This window comes from Pan troglodytes, chromosome 6 (assembly GCF_028858775.2).
Source record: "Pan troglodytes isolate AG18354 chromosome 6, NHGRI_mPanTro3-v2.0_pri, whole genome shotgun sequence".
Lineage (NCBI taxonomy): Eukaryota > Metazoa > Chordata > Mammalia > Primates > Hominidae > Pan > Pan troglodytes.
Window position 1 is genome coordinate 157,887,424 of NC_072404.2, and position 18,824 is coordinate 157,906,247.

At 45.6% G+C, this 18,824-nt stretch overlaps 1 long non-coding RNA gene across 1 annotated transcript in view; it reads right to left on the minus strand.

The window, feature by feature from the left end:
* Positions 1-4,536: 4,536 nt before the first annotated feature.
* LOC134810586 (uncharacterized) overlaps positions 4,537-18,824 on the minus strand; it is a 91,065-nt gene continuing 76,777 nt past the window's right edge. Inside the window, exons 4-5 of the long non-coding RNA XR_010159029.1 lie at positions 14,781-15,055; positions 4,537-10,970 (exon numbers count right to left, since the gene is read on the minus strand). This is a non-coding gene — a long non-coding RNA (uncharacterized LOC134810586). The remainder of the gene's footprint in view (positions 10,971-14,780; positions 15,056-18,824) is intronic.

The following is an 18,824-nucleotide window of genomic DNA, read 5'->3' on the forward strand; positions in this document are numbered from 1 at the left end:
AGAAACAAAGAGCATTTCTAAAGCTTGAACAATGTAAAACTGGAAATGAGCTCTCACTGAGTTTGGAAATGCAGGCACCAGAGGGTGCTCATTTCTCTTCCTTTTCCAATCAGGGGCTATTCAAAGGCTGTTCTAGAACAAGGGGTGAGATCCTCCACTTCCCCGTGGTGATCAGGCTTTCACAGGTAGAAGCCTTATTAGTTCATAATCAGCCAAGCTGACCTCACCATCAAATGTATCGACCTCGATGCTCACCCTCCTCAGCAGTCAGAGACTGGCTGTGTTCACCAGGAGCTCGTGTGCTTTTACGGAGCACACTTTCTCCTCGGTTTATTAAAAACAAATGAGCCTTTATACGGGGTTCCATAAACAGAAGCTTTCTGTACTTTGCCCATTTAGACACTACAAATTCTGATGCCTGATGAAAAGTGTAAACTTAAAGCTTGCATGTCGTTAAGATTTTTTAATAACCAATTTAAATAATATATATAATGAAAATGTCAATAATGCTCTCGAATCCAATCCCATGTTCCATTGGTAATCAATATTAATGCTCTGGTTTGCTTCTTTTCACCCCTCTTTTCTGTGTTCATGCACACCTTTCTACCCAAGTACACCTACAGAAAATGGGTTCACCTGTACACTTTAACTGCCAAATGTGTACTCTTTTCTGTTTATATATCTTGGTCTTTATTGTTCCACATTGGTTGATATAGATCTAACTTGCTTCTATTATCTGCTTCATATTGCATAATGAGGGTAGACAGGTACATTCATGCTGTATTGTCTGATTTCTGAATTCTGCCAGATCTTTTCTAAAGTGACCAAATGGCATCTTTACGCTTCCAGGTTCTCCTCACCCCAGCACCCAGTTGATGATTCCAGCTTTTCCATCACTCATAGTCCTGGCAGGTCTGAGAGCTCCATTTGGTTTCTCCTGCATGAGGAGACAGGGAGGGATAAAAGGATAGACCTTTATCAAACCTACCAGAGACTACACAGTATCTCAGTTCATCCTCCTAAAGCATTGAGGGGAATGTTAGTCTTGTTTTATAGATGAGTCTAGATGAGGCTAGAGTCCAGGAAATCAATAAATAGCCTTGCCCTTGGTCTCAGAGCTAATAAATGGTGGAGGCAGATGAAGGGCAGTCGGCTTGCTTCCATGTGGAATTGATAGAGGGGTCACTGGAGTTTGAGGGAGGGGAAGTCTAGAACCATCTGGCGTTGTCTTCAGATCGGACACCAGGGTTAAGACAGTCTGTGTACCCTAAAGCACCGCAGGTACAAGCATCATGGTGTTGGCAGTAGGGAGATACTAGAATGGGTAAGTGACTAGTGGCCTGGAACTGGAAGATCTGAGCTTTGAGAAAATTATTCCCATCACAACATGTAGCAGAGACACTGATGTGGATAAACTAGGTCAGGGAGCTGTGTGAGGAGCTGTTGTTAAAATGAGGGAGGGAGAAGCAACTAAGTGGTCACTTCCTAACATGAAATGTAGAGGAAACCAATATTAACTAGAATCCATCTGATTTTAGTCAGTTTTCCTTTGTAAGTATTTGGAAGGTGGGATAATTTATTTTCAAGGTTAAGTAAACATCTATACATCTCCTTTACCTTTTGAAGACTGGTGGCGAAGCGAAAAATGGCACGGCCAATGGAGTCAGAGTTTGTTTAATAAATATCTCAGAGTTCAAAGAGAGACTCTCATGGGCCAGAAATTGGTAAATGTTCCTGCATTCTAAAATTAGGAGGATCTTATTTTCTTTGAATCAGCAGAGAAGGAAGCACAGGCAGTGGGGGGGAACAGTTGGGAACACGGCAGAGTGGCCGCAGGATGTCAAAGACAAAGGACATGTAATATCAAATTCTAAGCTGTGAAGCTGTGATGCAACCCTCCACCTTCTCCTAATGGATTTTTTAGGTCTCAGCACAGATGCACAGCTGAGGGAGTAATTTCTTTGGAAATGAAGGACAAATAGCTGTGTTAAATATTAATAACAAGTCCACATTACAAAGCACATCTGGAAATGGAAACAAGATTATTTCTAAGGCCTTTTCTACTCTAAGAGTCTCTAACTTGGTGGCAATGTGAGAGGTGAGGTTGGGGGGGTTGTTGATCCACACGCGATGAGTACCATGAGGCTCTACCATGAAGCATGTAGTTCTCAGTGTGAATCAGAGCCCTAAGAAGAATAATGCCCTTTACTTTGTTTTGCCCTGTGCCATCCCAAACCCACTCCACCCATAATTAAGCAGCCATGGAAATGAGGGTAGCCAGAAGGAATCAAACCCTGCTGCTTGGTTCAGTAGACACAGGGACCTGGGAGGAGGAGGGTGTTGGCTGGGTCAAGGAGAAGATGATGAGCTCAGAAAATAGACAAGGAGAAACCCCAGTGGAAAGCTTGTAAAACTCTGGATGAATCACAAGATATGTTATTAGAGCTCCTTTTTATTACTAAATTTTATTTATTACTAAATTAATGGCAGGAACCCTGCACAAAGGGATATTCCCTATGAAAGATGGCATCTCAAATAAAAACAGAGCACTCTTCCTTACCCTAAAGTCTGCCCTTTCTCCCCAGGTCCCTCACGCATCAGGCCACCTTTGTGCCCACAGATCATGGGTAGCGCTGGGTGGCCATCATCATCCACACAGAGAGGGCAGTCAGCAGCATGAGCTGGTTCTGCCTGATGTGGTCTCACCCTAGGCATGGAAAGCAAGAGACCTGGGTTGAGCTGAAGGTGCTCAGCTGGGTTTGTCAGGAGTCCCATCTGTCAGTGAATTGACAAGAAACAGAGCAAAACGACTCCTCCAATGTTGAGAAGCCTGCACCTAGGATCTGGAAACTTGATAACAGAGAAAACCAATATAGACAAAGGATTTTAAACAGGATTATGGTCAATTAAGCAAATTAGAAAAGGATACTTGAAGGAGTATTTGGGATACAGGAATCAAAAACACCAGGAAGACATGAGAAGTTTCCCTAAGACTCTAGACTACAGCACTGTGTAGATAACTAACATCAGAATATTAATTATATTATTGAAGAATTAACATTTACATTGAATTCCAAACTGTTTACAAAAGGTCATGAAAATCTTGTAGACTTGTTTTAATTCAGACAAATGTGTTCTTCTCATTCTCAGCTGTTCACTGGTGCATTTATCTTGAATTTGACCAACTGGGGAATGGGCGTGGCCTCTCCTGACTGGAAGGCTCTGGGGCCCAGGCACGGAGAATGACGTCTCAGAATGACTCCCTTGAGAGTCCTGTTCCCCTTTTATCAATGCACAGACCCAGAAGACCCCTCCGTCCTGCAGCCCCTGCCATGAGCCTCGGGCTCCTGTGCTGTGTGGCCTTTTCTCTCCTGTGGGCAGGTGGGTCCTAGGCAGGGCCCCTTGCGTGGATTTCAAGGCCCATCCCCTTTCCACTGGGGCTGCAGCATCAGCTTTGTTCTCTGCAGGTCCAATGAATGCTGGTGTCACTCAGACCCCAAAATTCCACATCCTGAAGACAGGACAGAGCATGACACTGCAGTGTGCCCAGGATATGAACCATGGATACATGTCCTGGTATCGACAAGACCCAGGCATGGGGCTGAGACTGATTTACTACTCAGCTGCTGCTGGTACTACTGACAAAGGAGAAGTCCCCAATGGCTACAATGTCTCTAGATTAAACACAGAGGATTTCCCGCTCAGGCTGGTGTCGGCTGCTCCCTCCCAGACATCTGTGTACTTCTGTGCCAGCAGTTACTCCACAGCGCTACAAGGTTGTCTCCTCTCTGCACATAAAGGCAGGGAGGCTCTGCCCTCCACCCCCACCTGAGACTCAGGGATGACCTGGGCAGAGTATTCTGCAACGGGAAGCTTGGAACCCAAAGTGGCCCCAAGTGGCCCAGACAGTATGAGCCTCGCTCTGTGCCAGGTGCCTCTGCAGGCATCTCACCCAGGCCTGGACTGGTCCCAGGTCCTCATATGTCTCCTTTGTTGCTCTCTCCTACAAGCTCTACTTTTGGGGTTGGGGCCAGGGCTTCCCCAGCTCCTACTTTTCTACTCATCATCCTGAGTCCAAGGCCCCCAGGATGAAACAGGATTTGTATTTCAGATCCATCTAGACTCCCGTCTCTCCCTGGTGACCACGTTGCTTCCTCTCTAGGGTTTCCCCCAGCCCCCACCCTCCTGTGGCCCACCTTTCCCACCTCCGCAGTCATCCTCCACCCCCCACTTCCCCGCCCCTCTCTACTGCAGCCATGAGGGGAGCGCCTCTCTGTGACTCCTTCCTTCCCGTCACAGAGACTTCAAAGGCCATTTTCTTTGCCCTGGGCCAGAGCCTTCCTTTCTCTAGTGGCCAGCTCCTACCTGTGCTTCAGATCTCAGTATGATCAGCCCCTCCTGCGGGAAGCACTCCCTCCCCTCCCAGGTAAGATCAACTTTCCTCTCATAAGCTCTCAATGAATCATATGTTTGTTAGTAACCTTTAGCACAGTTGGGCTTTCTCAGATGCTTGTCTGATTATTTTTGTGCTCCACCCATTTTTTTTTTTTTTTTTTTTTTTTTTTTTTTTTTTTTTTTTTTTTTTTTTTTTTAAGACACAGTCTCACTCTGTCACCAGGCTGGAGTGCAGTGGCATGATCTCTGCTCACTGCAACCTCTGATACTCTGATTCAAGTGATTCTCCTGCCTCAGCCTCCTGAGTAGCTGGGATTACAGACATGTGCCACCACGCCCAGCTAATTCTTGTTTGTATTTTTAGTAGAGATGGGGTTTCACCATGTTGGCCAGGATGGTCTCGATCTCCTGGCCTCATGATCTGCCCTTCTCGGCCTCCCAAAGTGTGGGGATAAAGGCGTTAGCCACCACGCCTGGCCTCTCCACCCAATTTTTAAGCCCATGAGAGCTAAGACTGTGCCTGCTGTATTTACCAACATCGGTGCCTGGCATGTGGGGAGACCCATTTCACAGAGAATAGATGAGTGAATGACAGGCTGAGTGAGTGATGAGTGGGTGGACGAACAAATAGCAGGAACACGCTACATCTACTGTAACCTGGCAGAGATCTAGCATTAAGTACAAGAAAGCCCACCCCTTTGATTGCTGGGCTCAGGTCGGTCTTGGAAATTGATGGGGAATCACTATCATGGCGGCCACACCCGGCTCAAGGCTTCCTCTTGTGGCTGCAGCACCTGACCTCCTCCAGGTCTCTGTGCTCTCCTTCAGGGTCTTTCCCCACAACAGATCTAGACAAATCAGAGATCCACTTCAAGAATTCCATCCTTAAAGGTTGTTCCTTGAAACCACTTCTGGTAAGAAAATCTCCATTAGGTTTGCATCAATAAAACAGAGCCACTACAGGTTTGTGAGTGTAACAGATTTATGATCAGAATTAGACTTTATGCATATGTGGGAGGAGCTGAGGAAGACAAGGTCTTAAGGGGAGAAGTCAGAAGGTGAGGGAGCCAGTCAGTAGTCAGGGCTCCTGGAGCTCTGGCAGGACAGGCTGGAGTGGCAGGAACATGAGAGGATCAGAGCATGCCAGGCCATGCAGTGGGACCTTGAGCCGGGAGCACAGGAAAAGGCCGAGGAAACCTGCTTCTGGGGAAGCTGTTCCCTCTGTGTGGGGGCCATGCCTGCGGGTATAGTGCCAAACACTGGGGGCAGCCTGGCTGCTGTTGGGCAGCATTTGGCAAGATGAACTGGACACAGGGTGCAGAAGGAACAGGACTTCCTAGGTCTGTTGGATGCCTCTGTATCTGCTGGTCACTGACTCTCACTCTCTCACCACAATGACCTGCCAGTTGTTATAGTGACTGTTTTATATCTGTCTTCTAAATGTTACCAAATGTATCCTTGACCATCTCTAACCCAGAATGATAAATGGCATTCTGGGAAAGTCAGACTCTTACATTTGCAAAGTTGACTTAACACAATCCAGCACAGTATGGATTCTCCCAGATTAAGGCATCAGATCACACAACTGACTCAACCTGCCACGGTCCGTGGACTCCTCTCCGGGGGACACCTGTGCTGCCCAAGTGAATGTGTACACAATTTGTATGTAGATGTTCCAGACAGCTACTAACTTTTCTTTTAATCCTGTGCCTGAAATCTCGCTCCACCCAGAGGCAGGGCTCTGCCTCCTGCTTCTGTCTCCTTCCTGAGCTTCCACCCTGATGGAGTTGGATGGACATCAGACCCCTGGTCAGAGTGCAGTGACCTGTGGAGACAGTAGGAGGGAAGCTCACATCTTGCTGCCTTCCTCCATCCAGTTATTTTATAACCAAAGCAAGTGCTCTGGTCTCTCTTTTGACTGTGCAGTATGAGAAATGTGCTTCATGAATTTGTAGCTGATCAGCTCAATGATTTGATGGCAAACCTAAAGTGAAATCCTCAGATCTGCAGAAATTGCCCTGCAATGCTGTGAAGATGGCAAGAATACTGTGTGCTAGAGTTGCCTTCTCTCCATGTAGAGACCTGGCCCCCAAACAGGATGGAGCAGAGAGGGCCAAAGAGCCCAAAACATGTCTCAGATTGTTGAAAGGCAATTTCCCAGGACAATCCTACTGATGACATTTCATCCCTTGTATTATACACTTGGCCACCCTTCCCCCCAGATCAGCTGAGTACCCAGGATATCACACATCCCAGCATCTTCTAACGAGGAAAAATACTTCACATACCAGCCTCCTTCCTGCACCACATTGACTAACCCTGGAAACATAGCCTTTCCAGGAAAAAGCTCTGTCTTCTCTTGGCCCAGTCTAGCCTGGTAGGTTTAATTCATGATTTATGTGACCTTTTGATTTACTCAAAGGAGAATGTATGATTTCAGGGTAAAGAATATTCATTTTATTTTTATAAGTTGGACCTAAACAGTAAACTGAGTACTTTTCTTCCATCAGCGTCTTAAATTAGACAACGGTAAAACAAATCTTTGATGCTAGAACTTTAGGTCCTAGTGTTTTTCACATGGAAGTTCCCAGTTACCCAGTCTAGGGCATGGAATAGATGAGCATTAATAAGTCACTCTATGCCTGAGATGGTTTTCTATGGGTATCTTTTCTGAATTACAGTTAACAAGGGTGGGAAATGATCCCAGAAGAAAGGCATGAGGGCAGTTCTTGAGGGAACCCATGTGATGGGACAGTCTCATTGGGCACGTGTGACTGGGGGAATGGAGGAAGCTGGGGCATGATTGGGATGGCACAGGGGACCCTGACTTGCGGGAAAGACAATGAGCTCAACCCTTTGTGCCCTATGTTAGGGGCGCTGTTGTTGCATCCTACAGGACATGCCCAGCAGGCAGGGGAGCGGCTGTAGGATGAGAAGATGAACTCAGAGATGCAGTGTGAGGTCTCCAGGCACAGACAGCTCTGGAGCACAAAAAATGAGCCATGAATTGATGTTGTTAAAACGGAGGTTATAAATATTTAAAGTGTCACCCAAGTGTGTTCTAATATAAATGATATGACCCTGAGGTCCTGAGGATTGAGAGAGGAAGTGATGTCACTGTGGGAACTGCCCTGTGGAGACAAGGACATCCCTCATCCTCTGCTCCTGCTCACAGTGACACTGATCTGGTAAAGCCCCCATCCTGGTCTGACACTGTCATGGGTACCAGGCTCTTCTGCTGGGTGGTCTTGGGTTTCCTAGGGACAGGTGAGTCCTCAGAACACAAAGTAGTTTCATATTTTTTCTGTATGTAGGCGTGTGTGTGTATGCATGTGTGTCTGTGTGTCTGTGTGTGTGTGTGTGAGATGACTACAAATGTTTTCCTTATTCTGTTGCCAGATTCTATTTCCACAGATCACACAGGTGCTGGAGTCTCCCAGTCGCCCAGGTACAAAGTCACAAAGAGGGGACAGGATGTAACTCTCAGGTGTGATCCAATTTCGAGTCATGCAACCCTTTATTGGTATCAACAGGCCCTGGGGCAGGGCCCAGAGTTTCTGACTTACTTCAATTATGAAGCTCAACCAGACAAATCAGGGCTGCCCAATGATCGGTTCTCTGCAGAGAGGCCTGAGGGATCCAACTCCACTCAGACGATTCAGCGCACAGAGCAGCGGGACTCGGCCATGTATCTCTGTGCCAGCAGCTTAGCCACAGCGTGGCACAGTCGCCTCCTTCCTGTTCACAAACCTCATACTTCTCTCTCTTTGCAGCTCCCAGAGATCCTTAACAGAGGCCTCTCTTTGCTCCTCACTTTTCCTGGGAAAGAGGTAGATTTGGACCTCGGTTGTCCTTTGGGTGGAAAGAGACCACAGATTCATTCCTGAAACACAGTGACTGCAAATGTAGGTGGTGAAAACAATCACGTCCCACTGCACTGTAGGAGGGCTCGGAGCCAGCTCACTGCTCCAAGCAAGGAGTGGGTGTCTTAGCCTTGGCCTTCAGGAAGGCATAGGGTTTCTGCTTTATTGAAATCATTCTGTTGTCTTAAGTAAAGCAGGAGAAACATTTCATTGCAATTACTCTAAGTCAAAGGCTAGCAGCTCCCCAACCAACCAGCATAACTCTTTGCTCTGTGATCTTGACAGCTTCAGAGGACTCAGAAATCCTTTCTCTGCACAAACATCCCTTTGTCCATTCCAAGACCCAGGATCACACACTGATCCTATCATGAAAACAATGAGGTGTGCTATAGTTGCTGTGGCCTCATTTTAGTATGTTGAGTAGGAAGCATTGAAGAAGTTTGAAGCTTTTCTCTTTAGTCTATGGCTTGTATGACTCAAAAGAAGTAAATAGGCATACTTTTCCCAGCTCCCTGTTCAGTGAAGCCATGCTGGGAGCTTGAAATCTGCCATGGTGGGTATGTTGGTACAACAGAAATTAGGAAATGCTACCAGCCATGCCCCCACCTTCACAGACACACAGTTTAGCAGCACATTACTGGGGTATTTTCTGATGTCCCTGTTATGCCATTTCTTGTGGGGCCAATATAGCTCAGAATTTATTTCCCCACTACTCTTGTTCTTAGAACCCATCACCTAAGGGGCCGTCAATTGTTCCTATTTCCATTCAACTCCCAAATTCTCTTGCTCTGTAGCTCTGTGTTTCCTTCAAGAATGCCAGTCTGGAACATGACAACTATTTTGAATGTACCTAAAGGTATCACTGAACCAGTTCATTATTTACAAATTATCTTTCCTCGCATGGAATATTCAGATGCTGGAGTCATTGGGAACAGAGATGGCCAAGCAGCAACTCTGGGTTGTGAACCACATAGAGCCCCGTTATTCTTCTATGTCACTGACAGACCCTGAAACAAGGACTATTTTGCTTTAGAAACTAAGCAGCTCCACACCAGTCAGGAATGACTCTGCTTTTACTTTAGGCTGAGAGGTCAGAAGGGTCACATCCTCAGTATTCTCCTCTCCTAGACGGAGTGTGGCCACTCTCCATCTCAGTCCCTGGAAGTTGTCCAGAGTTCCCTGAGAATCCCTGCTCTGGGGCAGAATCACCAAGGCTCATCCTCACCAGCTCCCCACAGGCTCCAGCAGGGCTTTCCTGACAGGTGTAGGGCACAGGAATGGCTCTGTCTGTCTCTCAGGTAGAGGGAGGCCAAACAGTGATGTTTGTATAAGAGGGACTGGCTTTCTGTGTCTCCATTAAAGTATTTGACAATATTTTCTTTGTTTTTTTTTTTGGTTTATTTTGCCATCTCGCCAATGAGGAGAGCAATCCCTTGGTAGTTATATTGTTTTTGGCACTTGGGAAGGTTTTTGTGGTTAAGTCACATTAAGAAATTGTGCCTTTTTTTCCTGTTCAGCTGTAACCCAAGGCAGTGAAAGAAACAGCAATAATTTTGAAAGCAGTTACTTGTGTATCTTATGATAAAGGTGTTAAGTTCCATTGCCCACATCTAACTTTCAGTCTAGTGGAAATGAAAAGGCACAGTTAGGGGGCATGTGAGCATGCCATGAGAGAGGTCGATGCCAATTGAGAAGTCTGTGCCAATCCCCAGTACTGTGAGATTAAAGGGGAGGGAGAGATGACCTCTCCTTCAGACCATGGTCAACAAGGAAGGAGTGGGAGTTCATCCATGGGAACCTGAGGAGAAGCAAATACCAGGGGCATCTAACTCCAGGTGCAGGAACAAATCCTTGGAGAGGAAAATGGTCCAGTTCAGCTGTCACAGGAGACAGGAGAAAGCAAAGTCATCTAATCCACAGTCCTCTGGCTGATTTGCTTCCTTATGATACTATTTTGCATCAGCGTGTCCTCATCTCCCGCTGCTCCTCTGCCTCTTCCAGAATCATCTCTTCCCTGTTTGCTGCTCAGATCAGTGGATATGCATTGTACAAGCTGATCATTTCCTATAGCAGCCCCTTTGCTACTCTTAGTTATATCCATCCTTATTTTCTGCATTAGGTACTGCTCCCTCCACCATTGCTTATTGTCTTGTAACAGGTCTCGTTTTATATATTTCAATTTTACTTTTTATTAATAGACATTTGACTTCATCTTTTGCTGATCTATACTTTTGGGGTAACATTGTCATTTTTGGAGGATGTTTTTGTTTATCTTTAGTGATTCAGATTAAATAATCTCTTTATACTTCAACGTCTGTGTCTTCTTACTATTTAAAACCAAATATTATTTCCTTTCATTCCTCTCATTCTGTTCCTCTTTCTTTAGATGGTAGTTTTAAGGGAGAAAGAGTTTGGCTATAACTGAAGCTATGTGATAAGAGTTATTCAGAATGAGGGTGGGATATCAAGATTGGTAACTCAAAGCAATAGTTAGGGTTAGAACTAATGTAGGACTTAGGGTTTAGGGAAGCTGCTCATAAAACCTGTGGGATGGCACTTTTGGAATATTCTGGCAGCTCACTCTGCAGACACTTCCCAGCATTCCTTGGGCCATTACAGAATTAAACAATGATGAAGCTTCACTTATTGGCCACAGGATGGCTGTGTGTTCCACTGCGATGTAAAGGGCTCTGGGCAGTCTGGGGGAGCAGCCTAGGAGGGAAAAGGTTAAGAAAAATTAGGGTTTGGATTCAATATTATGCAGATGTTGCAGGAGTTTTCAGTTATTGCTACGCCACCTACAGCTATGCAAGAGGCAGGAAGTCCCTCTAATCTTTAATCAGATCTACAGTTGAAGAATTTTGGCCAGGCAGCCTTGGTGTCAGGGCAGGTGCAGACAGAGGAGCAACTGCCTCAGAGGAAAAGGCAAAAGTGAGAGGCGGGCTGTGCCCTGAGCCCAGTGGGTCTCTGCTGCACCTCATCTTCCCTGCAGGTCTGGCCAGGCAACAGCTTTAACCTGCTTGAGTGATCTGGGATTCTCCAAGTTCATAAGTCTTACTGATAACATCACCTTGGCTGAGGTTCCACTGGAAATCAAGCACATGTTCTCTGGAGGACCAAAAGTATTGATAACAATTTCTGAAACATCTCAGTAAACAAACTACTGAAGGAAAATATTAGTAGATGCACCAAACTGTGCCGTTAGAGATGAAGATAATAGACTAGTAGAATTTTACAAAGGAGACTATAAATAAGTCTCCACTAAGTATTTGTGGGCATCAAGCAGTGTCTGAGTCCTCTCAGGGTAGATTAAGGAAGGAATTCAGCTATTATCATGACTTTGGCTTGGATGAAAATCCATGAAGTCCTCAACTGATTTTCTTGTAAAATATTACAGAATAATATTGAACAAACATTTTATTTTTCTCCAGCCTGTATCCCTCTTTAGCACTAACAGGTAAAGCAGACACCTAGAGGCAAGGTTTCCTTAGTTGGAATCCATTAACTGTAGGACTGGGAGGTCCGTAGCTGGACTTCACAGGGAGTTCAAACCCCACATGCAGGGAACTCCGTGTGTCTGTGCTGTGCCCAACTCCCGTCTGTGAGGCTGAAAAGGGGAAGTGCCAGGTCTCCCAGTACCCCACTCACAAAGAGGGGAGCAGGCTGCTTGCTGGGCAAAAAAATCAATTCAAAAATTGGCCAATCTGTTCAAAGCCAAAATGAAAGGAAAGTCTGAATTGTGAGACTGATGAATGCCCAATTTCCCAAGTTATGAAATTTGTAGCAGCTCATGGTTCTCAGAATGATTTCAACAGCATATGAAGATATTGTAAAAAGCTTTTGTTTGTCTACAGCTTTCCTTGATTTTGATCCTAGTTGTTTTTCGGCCCACTCATCAGTTGAGCTTATTTTGAAGCCAAATTTCAATGTTGCCACTTCAGTCACCAAGCACTTCTCACATTCTCCATAACTTACACAGATATGTGTGTTCCTGTCTTTTCTTATTTTTGTGTGATTCATTTTTAAATTGGGCTGTGCAGAATACAAGCATACATTTGTAAGTGAATCCCATATTTTTATGATTCAGCTGTTTACTTTTTAGTAATACTTTTTATTAAAGTATAATAGAGAGTAAAACAGAAATATTAATACAAGGACATCCTGGTACATTTTGACAAATGCATATGCCAGTGCAATAGTAACTGAAATGATTACAAAAAAAATTCTGTCATGCAGGAAAGTGTCGTCATGCTCCTTTCCAATCAATTTCTATCCCAGAGATAAAAATTGTATTTATTTATTTATTTAGAGACAAGAGTCTCACTCTGTCGCCCAGGCTGGAGTGCAGTGGTGTGATCTCAGCTCACTGCAAGCTCTGCCTCCCGGGTTCACGCCACTCTCCTGCCTCAGCCTTCGGAGTAGATGGGACTATAGATACTTGCCACCACACCCGGCTAATTTTTTGTATTTTTAGTAGAGACGGGGTTTCACCGTGTTAGTCAGGATGGTCTCGATCTGCTGACCTCGAAATCTGCCCGCCTCAGCCTCCCAAATTTTTGGGATTACAGGCATGAGCCACTGCGCCTGGCCAAAACTTTTCTTATTTTTATCACCACTGACTAGCTTGGTCTATTCTTGTACTCCATATAAATGGAATCATATAACATTTTATTGAGTTATTTTCCTCCAAAATTAGTATTTCTGAAGTTTATTCATATTGTTGTATCAGTAGGTCATTCTTTCCTATGACTAATATTCCATTGCGTAACTATACCACAACTTGTTTATCCATGCTCCCGTTGATGGATATCCATGTTACTCCTGTCTTCAACTATTATGAATACAGTTGTTGTGAACATTCTTGTAGAATTCTTTCTTGTGGACATATACATTCTTTTTTTTAATTTTCTTTTAGGTATAGACTTAAGGGTGGAAATGCTGACTTACAGTGTAGATGTGTGTGCTATGCTTGCGTGTCCCCACAAAAGCTCATGTTGAAATTTGTCATTGTAATGGTATTATGGGTGGGACATCTATGACTAGGTCATGAGAGATCTGCCCTCAGAAAGAAATCAATGCCCTTATTGGGGGACTGAATGAGTTGTCTTGGGAATGGTCTTCTGATAAAAAGTATGAATTCAGCCACTTTCTCTGTCTTGGGTGCTTGCTTCCCCTTCCTTCTGCCTTGGATAACAGCAGGAGGCCCTCAGCAGTTACGGCCCTTTGATCTTGGACTTCCCAGTCTCCAGATCTATAAGCCAAATAAATCCCTTGTCTTTATAAATTACCCAGTCTGTGGTATTTCTCTATAGCAGTAGGAAATAAATGGAAAGAAAACATGGTGCTGAGTGACGCTGTTGCTGTAACAAGTAACTGAAAATGTAGAAGCAGCTTTAGTTAATGGGAAACAGCTAATGGATAGAGGTTGGAAGAATTCGGAGAAGCAGACTAGCAAAAGCCTAGATTGCTGAAAACAGAGCATTAAGGGCATTTCTGGTGAAAGCTCAGGGGGAAATGAGGAACAAGGTATCAGAAATTGAAGTAAATGCCATCCTTCTCGTAAGTAGCAAAAACCTTGGCAACATTGTGTCCTGTTCTAGGACTTTATGGAATATAAAATTATGAGCCATTAGCTAGGATATCTGCTGAAAGAAATTTCTAAGCTGCAAAGCATTCAGGCCACTGTGTGACTACTTTTAGGCACCAGACAATTTAACCCAGCAAGAAGGCAGCCAAGGGAATAGATTTTGCAAACCAGCACAGATAATGACACTACCTCCCTCCACTGTCCTGTCTCCCATAAGCCAAACTCACTCTGAAGTTAGAGAAAAGAGGAGACAGTTAACATAATACACTGGGGTCAGCCTGTGAAGGCAGGGTGGATCTGGAGGGATTAACATAAACCGTCCAGAGCACTACATATAGGATGGCCTTGAGGGTGTTGAGTCCAAAGCTGGCTAGGTCTGTGGTGTGAGCTGATAAGGCCCTAGATTTATTTCTGGGGAATCTGCACTCTTAATAATTTACAGACAACACAGGTCTGCTTTGGAGCTGATCAGATGGACTAAATCTTGGGGCCTCTGTACCACTGGCCACTCAGGAAATGGGTTGGGAATGTTGCCTGGGACAGGAAAATATAGTAAGAAACCTTGGTGTGAATCTAGCATCAGAAAGATGATGTGAGGACAGCAAGGAAGAGCTGGAAACTGATGGTTTAATCACAGGCTCCTCACCATCTGCTGATAGGCAGGTGTGCGAGCTCCAGCATGGAGCACCACAGCACTAGGTGGGAGAAGGGTGATAGGGTGATGGGGCAGCCTGTGAGCTGGGGCAGTTAGGCAGAGGAGCAACTGTATCACCACAGAAGCTTCTGCCTTCACCCATCCCTCCAGCTCTGCAGGACAGGTAGAGAGTCCAGTGTCCGTGGAGCACTAGACCTAAGGAAGGCTGCATAGGGAAGACACAAGAGAGTGACATCACAGCATACCCCTCCCATCAGGAAAATCAAGGCCCAGAACTCACTCGGCTCTTCCCCAGGAGGACCAAGCCCTGAATCAGGTGCAGTGCTGCCTGCCCCTCTGTGCCATGGGCCCCGGGCTCCTCTGCTGGGTGCTGCTTTGTCTCCTAGGAGAAGGTGAGTCCTGGGCACAGGACAGCTGCTCCATTCTCAGCTTTCCCCCGCCCTGTGTCCTCCACTTTACCTTGGGGAGGACCTCCAGGCTGTCTCCAGTGCTCATCCTCCATCTGCTTTTCCCACAGGCCCAGTGGACGCTGGAGTCACCCAAAGTCCCACACACCTGATCAAAACGAGAGGACAGCACGTGACTCTGAGATGCTCTCCTATCTCTGGGCACACCAGTGTGTCCTGGTACCAACAGGCCCTGGGTCAGGGGCCCCAGTTTATCTTTGAGTATTATGAGAAAGAAGAGAGAGGAAGAGGAAACTTCCCTGATCGATTCTCAGCTCGCCAGTTCCCTAACTATAGCTCTGAGCTGAATGTGAACGCCTTGTTGCTGGGGGACTCAGCCCTCTATCTCTGTGCCAGCAGCTTGGCACAGCCCAGCAGAGTCACTGACATTCTGTATATAAACTTCCTGCCTTAGCTTTGACTTGAGAGCTGCAGGCCCCACCCAGGTTTCACTCCTTCAAGGGAAGCTTTTAGTTGTTTGGAAGGCATGTCTTGTGTCCTACTGAGGGCAGACCTTTCCCAACCAACAGAGCCCAGGTTTCCTGTGCCCTGAGTGTGCCCGCTTCTGTGCTGCATCTTCTTGCAGTTTGTCACTTCCTGGATAACTTCAGTAGAAGAGTGACTGTTGAGCCCCAGATATGTGCTAGATTCTTCGTATTTGTTACATAGCTTAAGAGCTTTCCACAATCTTGCACATCAAACATTTCTATTCTTCCTTTACAGATGGAAGGCTCAGGGACATTGAGTCATTTTCCCCAGTGTCTCTTGGCTTGTAAGGATCAGAAGTAGGAAACAAACTAGTCCATCCATTTTCCACCTACCCCCTACTCCATCATCACCTTCTGCATCCTGGTCAGTAAGTCAGAGCCCTCGCACTGCCCTCTAGTGACCAGCAGGGCTGCAGTAGAAGCTCAGATGCCTTCAGGGGTCATTATTATGGCCTCTTCATTAGTAACTTTGAGGAATGTTAAATTTCACACTTTTAAAAAATCATTTATATGCATTCCCTTTGTCTTTCCCCAGTCTGCAGATTATGTTTTCACTTTTATGGTGTTTTTTGATGCACAAGAGTTTAATTTAACGCAACAAAAACTAAAATCAATTTTGTTTGTGTGTAGACAAAAACCGCTTTCTTATATAAATGTCTAAGCATAGTTTTATCAATTTATTCTAGTAAAATTTAAGCTTGGATCTTCACCACTAAGAATAAATGTACCTGAAATATATCTTATGTAATAAATAAGATAGAGACCTAGGAATGGGAGGGAAGGACATATGTTCAGTGAAGAAGTAATAGCCTGTCAAACAGACCCCTAAAGTAGACCCCCAGAGCTGATGGTGGAGAGGTAAGTGGAGGGCAAATGATCATGAACCTTGTCCGTTTGTTACCTTGTAGAAGAAAGGCAGCCAGGAGTGGAGACCACATGGGTGAAAGTTTATGACTTGACTGTAGGTTGAAGGTTGCAGCAGGTAGAGGGAGGAATAGCAGGCAGAGGGCAGAGTCACTGGCTGGCAGGGGCAGTGGCATCATCAGTTGACTCTACTGACATCCAGGAATTATGTCCCCAATGCGCAAGTTGAAAAACTCCCCACAATTTGCCTATTATTCCCTGACCCTGCCATGACCACCAGACTCCTCAATGGTTTGGCCGTCTGCCCCCTGAGGGCAGGTGAGTCCTCTAAAGGCTTTTCCTTGGCTCACCACATCCCAGCCTAAGCCTTTACCTCAGGTCTACATTATTGAGGTCCCTCTTTGGGCACTCAACTTCCTTCTATCATAGACTTCACAGAAGCTGGGACAACCAGATCCCAAGATACCAGAGAACAAAGGCAGGATGTGAAGTGACATGGAGATGCCTGAGACTGCCATCCATGACTACATGTGTAGGTGTTAATAGGAGCCGAAGCTGGTGCACAGCTGATCTGTCCCAGCACACACTATAGAGAATCCCTGAGGGTCTGTGACTTTCTCTCAAAGCCAAATATGTGGCCTTGGTGTCAGACAGCCTCTCCCAGACCTCTGTGCCCTCTTGCACCAGCAGTCACCCCACAGCCACCTTCCTCTGCACACAATGCTCAGTGGAAGACATAGGTGGCCTCGTCTTCACGAGACTGTGATCCAGGCAGTGGAAGACGTTGTCCCATAGAAGTCTCCCCAACACTGCCCAGGCTGGAACTCTCAGATTTCTGAGCAGCCCTGTGCATGGGAAACTCTGCCCTGTGCTGAGCTTCTCTCCCAGGCCAGTCTCAGCTGGACGAGGGAATGCACATCACGGTGATGTGAGCAGATGCAGCCTCTCTTCCAGGCTCCTCCTCCAGCTCTGGCCTCAGAAGTCCTCTTCCTCAGTTGCTCTCAGAAAGGAAAGTTGATTTCAAAATTGTATATTTGCAGACAGCACTGACAACACAGGTCTATGTTCTTTTCCCTGTCAGCCTTCACAACTCTATCTTCCCCACACCATGCTCATGTCAGTCCTCAGCCTCCTCCAAGTGATGTCTGCTCCTAACTATCCTCTCGTCACTCTGCACCCTCACCTCCATGTCAACCACAGATGCCTGAGTTCAGGCCATTCCTCATGCATCATGCTCCTCCCACCAAAGGCCTTTGCACTCCACACTGTATTCGCTGTATCAACACAAGTCTCTTCTTTTTGTTCTTTCTCCAAATCTCAGTTTAACTACCACCATCTCTAGGGAGACACTCCTGCCACAGTTTTCCTAGGCTGCACCTCCTTATTGTAAATGCTCACAGCTTATAATATGCATTGATATTCATAGTTTTAGCACCATAGTCATTTCCCAGACTTTGTGTGACTATTTCACACTTCTCTTGCATTCTAGACTGTAAAATGCATCATTGTAGAAATTGTAGATGTTTTGTTCCCCATTTTATTGTCAGTAACAACAGCGGTTCCAGGTGCCAGTGACCAATCTTGAAAGAATAAAGAAGAGATATTGAAAGGCCCTCTGAGTTCCCACAGACTATTCCAGAAGTCTGGATGCATTAAATGGGAACCTCTATCCCTTCATCTCCTAGGATCAAATGAGTCCTGGAAACAGATGAGAAATCCCTGTCATGCATGAGTAACTGGATCCAAGCCTTTCTGCACGACTGAACTTCCTATCTGCCCATCGCCCTCCTGGTTTGTCTCCTCCTTCAATCTCCTTCCCTCACAGGTGTCCTGGATTTGGGAGTCTCACAGACACAGGGCACCTAATCACTCTGAGAGAGTGATCAGAAACATAATGTCAAACACTGGCATTAAAAGGTGATGGAGAAGAAAACAAATGCCTTCCCCATTCTCTTAGGCAGAGTTTTCCCAAGGCACAAATATCTTTTTGGGTGGCTTTGAGGCCATGGTGCCTGATATACCGAGTGATACTATGGGTGTCCATTTCCATGAATTGGTGGGCAATGCCAGAGACACAGACCTGATGGTCACCAGCTTCCTCCAGCCCACACCTGATTTTGGTGCAGGGCGCTGAACAGAGACCTTTGCTTGTTACCCTCCTTTGCCAGTTAGGAAAGGCTGGTTGTGAGGCAGAGGCTTCATTTACAGAGCAGGGCTATGTGTTAGTCCTTGAAGAATTGTGAGAGCCATTCTGGGTGGAAATAATCAAATATACAATCACCAAGGATGGCCCACGGATAGACAGAAGTCCCAATTTTGCCAGAATGATTTGCATCTATGCTTTAAAGACAAATGCAGTTTTATCTCTTTAGGCAATAAAGACCAAAAATAGACTAGCTATTTTAAATAACTGAACCTTAAACAGACCAAAGTCAGAACATCTTCCCTAGGGACAGCATTTTCTTCCACCCACTCACTAAAGCTGTATTTGAGAAAGCTGTGTGCTGTTGATAAACACTGGAATAT